General features: G+C 43.7%; 1 protein-coding gene across 3 annotated transcripts in view; it reads right to left on the reverse strand.

The window, feature by feature from the left end:
- Nucleotides 1–9,106: 9,106 nt before the first annotated feature.
- Nucleotides 9,107–9,226, reverse strand: part of LOC310860437 (nardilysin-like) — a 30,678-nt gene continuing 30,558 nt past the window's right edge. For all 3 annotated transcript variants that reach the window (XM_083767338.1, XM_083767339.1, XM_083767340.1), the window contains one exon: nt 9,107–9,226. This exon is cut by the window's right edge and continues 2,115 nt beyond it. The gene's annotated coding sequence lies outside the window, so the exon portion shown is untranslated.

Consider the following 9,226-nt stretch of genomic DNA (forward strand, 5'->3'; position numbering starts at 1 on the left):
GGATGGAGCCCGCACACCACAGGTATAAGAAAGACGTTCTTTGTTGAAATACTGACAGCGTTTCGATCCATTTGATCTTCATCAGGTCATGTGTACACAAAACATACACTTTTATACTAAGGGAGTGCCCCCATTAAACAATCAAAATACCACATTTTGGTGCCCCTCCCATCACTGCAGGTGTGACACGTCAACCCTGAGTGAGTAGGTGGGGACCCAGACATATTGATGTAAATATAGTCTGTTCAGAAATTGTAGTGCCTCTCATAGAGCTTGTAGGTGATGCAGAGGAGGGAAATGGGTCGGTAGCTCTTCGGGGATAATGGGTCTTTGCCAGGTTTAGGGATTGCAACTACTCCAGCCTTTTTCCAAACAGAAGGGATGGTTTTCTGTGCTATGCATGTGTTCAGCATCCCCACAAGCCAGGTCCTTGCGATAGGTCCCAGGTGCTGTATCATTTCTGCCAGTATGCCATCAATCCCTGCTGCTTTTCCGGGTTTCAACTTTCCCATTGCAGTTTCACGTTCTTCTAAGTCGAAGGGTTTGGTTTGAGGGCTGGCTGATTGTGGTTGGTCTGATACCACTGTGCGATGGTATTCTATGTGGGTCGGTGGCGGTGTTGGTTACAACTGTTGGCCACCAGTTGTGACCAAGACCGCCACCGACCCACAGGAGAATACCATCGCACAGTGGTATCAGACCAACCACAATCAGCCAGCCCTCAAACCAAACCCTTCGACCTAGAAGAACTTGAAACTGCAATGGGAAAGTTGAAACCCGGAAAAGCAGCAGGGATTGATGACCTACTGGCAGAAATGTTACAGCACCTGGGACCCAACGCAAAGACCTGGCTTGTGGGGATGCTGAACACATGCATAGCACAGAAAACCATCCCTTCTGTCTGGGAAAAGGCCAACGTGGTTGCAATCCCTAAACCTGGCATAGACCCATTATCCACAAAGAGCTACCGACCCATTTCCCTCTGCATCACCTACAAGGCTATATGAGAAGCTGCTACTCCAACGCCTTGTTGCCACTCATAGATACCAAGCTGACTAAAGACCAAGCTGGTTTCCGTCCCAGCCGCTCCTGTGCTGGACAGAGCTCAACCTCACCCAACACATTGAGGATGGGTTTGAGGGGAAACAAATAACTGGAGCAGCATTCAGAGATCTCTCTGCTGCCTACGACACTGTCCAACACCGCACAATGGTCAGGAAAAGCCTCCTCAACAACAGGCGCTTCTATGTTCAGTTAAATGACCAGAGGAGTAAATGGAAAGCCCAAAAGAACGGCCTCCAACAAGGTAGCGTGCTCGCCCCCCTCCTTTTCAATATCTACACAAACGACCAGCCACTACCCAATGCCTAATGCCAGCGTTTCATCTACGCCGACAACCTCTGCATTACGACCCAACAAGCAGACTTCCAGAAGATTGAGTCTGTCCTTGAAAGTGCCCTCCAAGAAATGTCAAGCTACTACAATACAACCACCTGAAACCCAACCTATAGAGAACACCTCACACACACATAATTTCCTTTCGTGGCCGTTTACATTCGAGGGTCGCTGGTCCTCTCGAACGGAACAGTTTAACGTCATGCCCAGGACGAAAAGATATAGAGAACACCAACATGTCAAATAACAGCAGGAAGGCATGGGCCACAATCCACCGTCTTGGCAAAAACCACACCACCCATAATTCACAACAGTCACAGCAAACTCTGTTGCATCACAACTGGTGTAGGTATTGGATGGAGCCCGCACACCACAGGTATAAGAAAGACGTTCTTTGTTGAAATACTGACAGCGTTTCGATCCATTTGATCTTCATCAGGTCATGTGTACACAAAACATACACTTTTATACTAAGGGAGTGCCCCCATTAAACAATCAAAATACCACATTTTGGTGCCCCTCCCATCACTGCAGGTGTGACACGTCAACCCTGAGTGAGTAGGTGGGGACCCAGACATATTGATGTAAATATAGTCTGTTCAGAAATTGTAGTGCCTCTCATAGAGCTTGTAGGTGATGCAGAGGAGGGAAATGGGTCGGTAGCTCTTCGGGGATAATGGGTCTTTGCCAGGTTTAGGGATTGCAACTACTCCAGCCTTTTTCCAAACAGAAGGGATGGTTTTCTGTGCTATGCATGTGTTCAGCATCCCCACAAGCCAGGTCCTTGCGATAGGTCCCAGGTGCTGTATCATTTCTGCCAGTATGCCATCAATCCCTGCTGCTTTTCCGGGTTTCAACTTTCCCATTGCAGTTTCACGTTCTTCTAAGTCGAAGGGTTTGGTTTGAGGGCTGGCTGATTGTGGTTGGTCTGATACCACTGTGCGATGGTATTCTATGTGGGTCGGTGGCGGTGTTGGTTACAACTGTTGGCCACCAGTTGTGACCAAGACCGCCACCGACCCACAGGAGAATACCATCGCACAGTGGTATCAGACCAACCACAATCAGCCAGCCCTCAAACCAAACCCTTCGACCTAGAAGAACTTGAAACTGCAATGGGAAAGTTGAAACCCGGAAAAGCAGCAGGGATTGATGACCTACTGGCAGAAATGTTACAGCACCTGGGACCCAACGCAAAGACCTGGCTTGTGGGGATGCTGAACACATGCATAGCACAGAAAACCATCCCTTCTGTCTGGGAAAAGGCCAACGTGGTTGCAATCCCTAAACCTGGCATAGACCCATTATCCACAAAGAGCTACCGACCCATTTCCCTCTGCATCACCTACAAGGCTATATGAGAAGCTGCTACTCCAACGCCTTGTTGCCACTCATAGATACCAAGCTGACTAAAGACCAAGCTGGTTTCCGTCCCAGCCGCTCCTGTGCTGGACAGAGCTCAACCTCACCCAACACATTGAGGATGGGTTTGAGGGGAAACAAATAACTGGAGCAGCATTCAGAGATCTCTCTGCTGCCTACGACACTGTCCAACACCGCACAATGGTCAGGAAAAGCCTCCTCAACAACAGGCGCTTCTATGTTCAGTTAAATGACCAGAGGAGTAAATGGAAAGCCCAAAAGAACGGCCTCCAACAAGGTAGCGTGCTCGCCCCCCTCCTTTTCAATATCTACACAAACGACCAGCCACTACCCAATGCCTAATGCCAGCGTTTCATCTACGCCGACAACCTCTGCATTACGACCCAACAAGCAGACTTCCAGAAGATTGAGTCTGTCCTTGAAAGTGCCCTCCAAGAAATGTCAAGCTACTACAATACAACCACCTGAAACCCAACCTATAGAGAACACCTCACACACACATAATTTCCTTTCGTGGCCGTTTACATTCGAGGGTCGCTGGTCCTCTCGAACGGAACAGTTTAACGTCATGCCCAGGACGAAAAGATATAGAGAACACCAACATGTCAAATAACAGCAGGAAGGCATGGGCCACAATCCACCGTCTTGGCAAAAACCACACCACCCATAATTCACAACGGTCACAGCAAACTCTGTTGCATCACAACTGGTGTAGGTATTGGATGGAGCCCGCACACCACAGGTATAAGAAAGACGTTCTTTGTTGAAATACTGACAGCGTTTCGATCCATTTGATCTTCATCAGGTCATGTGTACACAAAACATACACTTTTATACTAAGGGAGTGCCCCCATTAAACAATCAAAATACCACATTTTGGTGCCCCTCCCATCACTGCAGGTGTGACACGTCAACCCTGAGTGAGTAGGTGGGGACCCAGACATATTGATGTAAATATAGTCTGTTCAGAAATTGTAGTGCCTCTCATAGAGCTTGTAGGTGATGCAGAGGAGGGAAATGGGTCGGTAGCTCTTCGGGGATAATGGGTCTTTGCCAGGTTTAGGGATTGCAACTACTCCAGCCTTTTTCCAAACAGAAGGGATGGTTTTCTGTGCTATGCATGTGTTCAGCATCCCCACAAGCCAGGTCCTTGCGATAGGTCCCAGGTGCTGTATCATTTCTGCCAGTATGCCATCAATCCCTGCTGCTTTTCTGGGTTTCAACTTTCCCATTGCAGTTTCACGTTCTTCTAAGTCGAAGGGTTTGGTTTGAGGGCTGGCTGATTGTGGTTGGTCTGATACCACTGTGCGATGGTATTCTATGTGGGTCGGTGGCGGTGTTGGTTACAACTGTTGGCCACCAGTTGTGACCAAGACCGCCACCGACCCACAGGAGAATACCATCGCACAGTGGTATCAGACCAACCACAATCAGCCAGCCCTCAAACCAAACCCTTCGACCTAGAAGAACTTGAAACTGCAATGGGAAAGTTGAAACCCGGAAAAGCAGCAGGGATTGATGACCTACTGGCAGAAATGTTACAGCACCTGGGACCCAACGCAAAGACCTGGCTTGTGGGGATGCTGAACACATGCATAGCACAGAAAACCATCCCTTCTGTCTGGGAAAAGGCCAACGTGGTTGCAATCCCTAAACCTGGCATAGACCCATTATCCACAAAGAGCTACCGACCCATTTCCCTCTGCATCACCTACAAGGCTATATGAGAAGCTGCTACTCCAACGCCTTGTTGCCACTCATAGATACCAAGCTGACTAAAGACCAAGCTGGTTTCCGTCCCAGCCGCTCCTGTGCTGGACAGAGCTCAACCTCACCCAACACATTGAGGATGGGTTTGAGGGGAAACAAATAACTGGAGCAGCATTCAGAGATCTCTCTGCTGCCTACGACACTGTCCAACACCGCACAATGGTCAGGAAAAGCCTCCTCAACAACAGGCGCTTCTATGTTCAGTTAAATGACCAGAGGAGTAAATGGAAAGCCGAAAAGAACGGCCTCCCACAAGGTAGCGCGCTCGCCCCCCTCCTTTTCAATATCTAAACAAACGACCAGCCACTTGAAACCCAACCCATCAAAAACCCAACTATGCAGCTTCCACCTGAGGAACCGAGACGCAAAAACAGAACTGAGCATCACAAACTCTCAAACCATACCCACCCCATGTAACTTGGAGTTACACTGGACAGTTTAACGTCATGCCCAGGACGAAAAGTTATAGAGAACACCAACATGACAAACCCTACACTTAAACCCTCTATATTTAATAAAAAACAATTCTGGACAGGAATCCTGTATTGCAGGGGTGCCCAAAAGGTACATCGTGATCTACCAGTAATCACAAAGGCTGTGCAGGTAGACCATATGGCATGCCCCTGTATATAATCTATCACTTGAATTAAGGTGACTTGACACCAGCTCAAATGTTGCACACAAACATCAGTAGCAAAAGTACAAAGTTATTGTGACAGTAATAATTGCTATAGTGTGTGTTCAGTAACAGGAATATTCCTGTCTCTCCAGCTCTTTAATAAATAGAAAAGGGTTTAATCAGGAGTTGTAGTAGCCACAGGATAATCTAAGCGGTGGATATTGCTCTTGTCTTCATGTCTTTATGTATGTAAATTGTCTTGTTGTTTGTGTCAAATGCGTGTATATGTGTTCTGCATATACTTGGCTGCTGTGTTGCAAGATAATGGGAGTTACTGATACTATGGGAGTGAATGGGAGTGAAAGGGAGGTACTGTTACTATGGGACTGATACTATGGGAGTGCATGGGAGTGAATGGGAGGTATTGTTACTATGGGACTGATACTATTTGAGTGAATGGGAGTGAATGGGAGGTACTGTTACTATGGGACTGATACGATGAGAGTGAATGGGACTGAATGGGGTGTACTGTTACTATGTGACTGAATGGGAGTGAATAAAAGTGAATGGGAGTGAATGGGACTGAATGAGAGGTACCGTTACTATGGGACTGTGTTTAACAAAAAACTGGAGAGACCGGGAGACCTCTGTTACTGAACAAACACTATAGCAATGATTTTGTCACAATATAGAGCTATTTAACACTGTTACTGAACACACACTATAGCAATGATTACTGTCACACTATAGAGCTATTTAACACTGTTACTGAACACACACTATAGCAATGATTACTGTCACACTATAGAGCTATTTAACACTGTTACTGAACACACACTATAGCAATGATTACTGTCACACTATAGAGCTATTTAACACTGTTACTGAACACACACTATAGCAATGATTACTGTCACACTATAGAGCTATTTAACACTGTTACTGAACACACACTATAGCAATGATTACTGTCACACTATAGAGCTATTTAACACTGTTACTGAACACACACTATATAGCAATGATTACTGTCACAATACAGAGCAATTTAATTTAGGTAACCAAATTGACCCCAATAGTAGATCTTTACACTCTCAATAGTTCAATTGTTGTTAAGCATCTGCTTAATTTCCAAAAAACTACACAATTAGAGAATGTAGAAGATTGCTACTTTTGATCCTTGGATTTTATAATGCTGATTGTAGCATAGCGATAGTAGTTAGTGACTGAGCTTTGTTAACATGAGTGCCCGGGATCGTTTCCCACCAATTTCAAAGAATGTTTGTTGCTTCGTGCCAATTTTCACAGAATGTTTGTCCTTTTACCTACCAGACAATACTCTTCTCACCTCTAGTCGATTATTTATTTAGCGTTTGAGCCACGGACCAACATTTGAGGCCATCTAGTCTCTCAGACCCATTTGAGCCACTGACCACCATTGTGAGAGTCTATTAATGTAAAATGGTGGTCCGTGGCTCAAACATGTTATCACTTTTGAAGTTACTTGTTGTGTTTAGATATGTAAATACTACTCTTTAAAGCCGTGTTTCGGTAGTCGAGTGGGTACTGTCGACGGTTAGTAAACATTGAGGCCGGGCATAGTTGTTTATAAACCTTCGACACTAACCATTCGGCTACTGAAACACTGTTTTACAGTTTCGTACAAACATCATATACATCATAACAAGTAACTTCAAGTGATAGACGTTTGAACACACAAACAACAACAGCGTTAAGTATTAAATAACATTTATCACTTACTTGCTCCGAAGACCGATGGTGACGTGGCACTTCCAAACAAACACTGACCAAACCTACCTCCACGCGTCTCTTCCGTATTTGAGGGCGGCGGCACTTCCTTCCGGTGTGAGGCCACGCCCGCGAGATTTAACCGCGAATCTATTGTAGGCATATTGTAGTCATATTGCCCCTACGTTACATCCGGGTCCCTTGGTCCCATCCGCTTCTAATGCAAAATAGCTACATATGAACGCGTGAATATTTTTTTTTTTTACAATAACGTTATTTGTCAGAAAGGAAGCCATTGAGGGTTAAAATGGGTCTTAATGCTTCCAACTCATATAACTGTCACCAACAACACTTTTAATGATATTACATGAAGCAGACAGCCCTGTGATGAAACCTTTAGCATTACACTGTGGTTAATACGTTTTTATTCACAATGGAATGTTATTGTACTCTTAATATATCATGGTGTAGCACAGCACAGTAGATTCATAATTCAATCGATCTGGGATGTTAAAATTGTGCAAAACTCTGTTCAATGAATGGCCTCTTCTGCTACATTAAAATTACTAAACATTAAACGTTACTTATACCTGTTATTGAGACTCCTATAGAGCATGTTGACATGGATAGCTTGTTTAGTAGTATCTCTGTTAGTTAATGCAGTTTGATTGATTCAATTAATAGCCTATTTTATTAGACAAAAATGTAGAACAGTAGTGTCATAGAGTGGAAAATGCCATTTGGTTTAATGTCACAGAATGCAGTGCCACGTAGAGCAGCATGATAAATGGTTAACTTTATAGTGTGTTCAAAAATGGCAGATCTGCAAGTTCAGTGTCTTGAATGAGATGTGCTGTGAGTTTGCATATCTGCTATTGTCCAGCATAGGACCGTTGCACAGTGAAGTATAGACAAGGCTTTAGGATTTATAAGTCGTTTTTAGAATATAATAGAATATTCACTCCAGTGAATAGCATTTATCCATTTAGATAACTTTTTGATGTTATTTAATTACTTATTTTTACACAGAAACATAATGTGTGTCTTTACAATAACTGTAATGTAATAATAATACTAATAATGTAATGTAATAATTATTAATTAAATAACCTTATTTTATTCTGAAGGCAACCGGATGTCTTAAATTAGCTAGCTCTCAGACAGGAAGTTCTAAATTAGCTCAAAAGACGGAGCCGAGGAAATACGAGTCTCTCTAGATCCCATCGCCCGGAGAGACGGTCGGCCGCGCGCTGATTGGCTGGTTGGTTGTCAGAGGAACTGAAGGTAGAAAGTCTGTTTCTACAAGATTACATAAAGCACGCGTATGCTCACTGACTGAGGATATTTGTTGAATGTATGATATATTATTGTAGTAGTCTTATAGATATTTGTTGAATGTATGATATATTATTGTAGTAGTCTTATAGATATTTGTTGAATGTATGATATATTATTGTAGTAGTAGTCTTATAATACGTTAATTTAATCCTACAGATCACACAGAAGTACAGACAATTTATAGACCTCAAAAAACATCAAAACTGAAACGCTTTCAACTTTTTTTGTTTCATAAATAGGCCTATATAGACTGGAACATATTGAAAAATGCTGAAATAAGTCAGTGATGTCACAATTTCCCATTGATGCCCATGTTAAACATGTTTTCTTGTCTAATTTTCACAAAAGTTTCAGTACTGTCCACAAACAAACAGAAACTGTGTTGCATGGAGTACAGTGCTTGTGAAAAAGAAAATAAAATCTTAACCCTTCAAGTGCCATTTCTGTACATTATGCATGTATGCACTCATAAGCGATGGCCAGCACAGCGTGCAGGAAGCTCAGAAGTCTGCAGAATGGTGTCCCCTAAGGCAGGGGTTCTCAACGTTTTGGGCCGGGGACCCCCGGAAATGCTTTGGCCATGTCTCGTGGCCCCCTCCCCACCCCCAATACAAATTGACCGCTACAATAACCTTAATAATAGAGAAAATACATCACAAATAAATACTGAAACCAGATATAATCATTAAGGAAAGTTTAATGTACTGAGTAAACTAAAATTTCCATTTTCAAGCCATTCAGTTAGGGGTCCCTGGCATACCTTTTCAAATGGGGTTCCGCAGGCTAATTAGTGTGAATTTGGGGGTCCTTGACATGAATACGTTTGGGAACCACTGCCATAAAGGCAATGTGTATTTCGGAACAGCGACACCATTGAAGAGAAGACTTCCGCACACTCTATTTACTAATATGCCTGAGGAAGGTCAAAGGACCGAAACGTTGCATTTATTTGGACATTAAATAAAAAGCTCT

The sequence above is a fragment of the Protomyctophum parallelum genome, assembly GCF_964188405.1.
Source record: "Protomyctophum parallelum genome assembly, chromosome: 6".
In the NCBI taxonomy this organism is placed as follows: domain Eukaryota; kingdom Metazoa; phylum Chordata; class Actinopteri; order Myctophiformes; family Myctophidae; genus Protomyctophum; species Protomyctophum parallelum.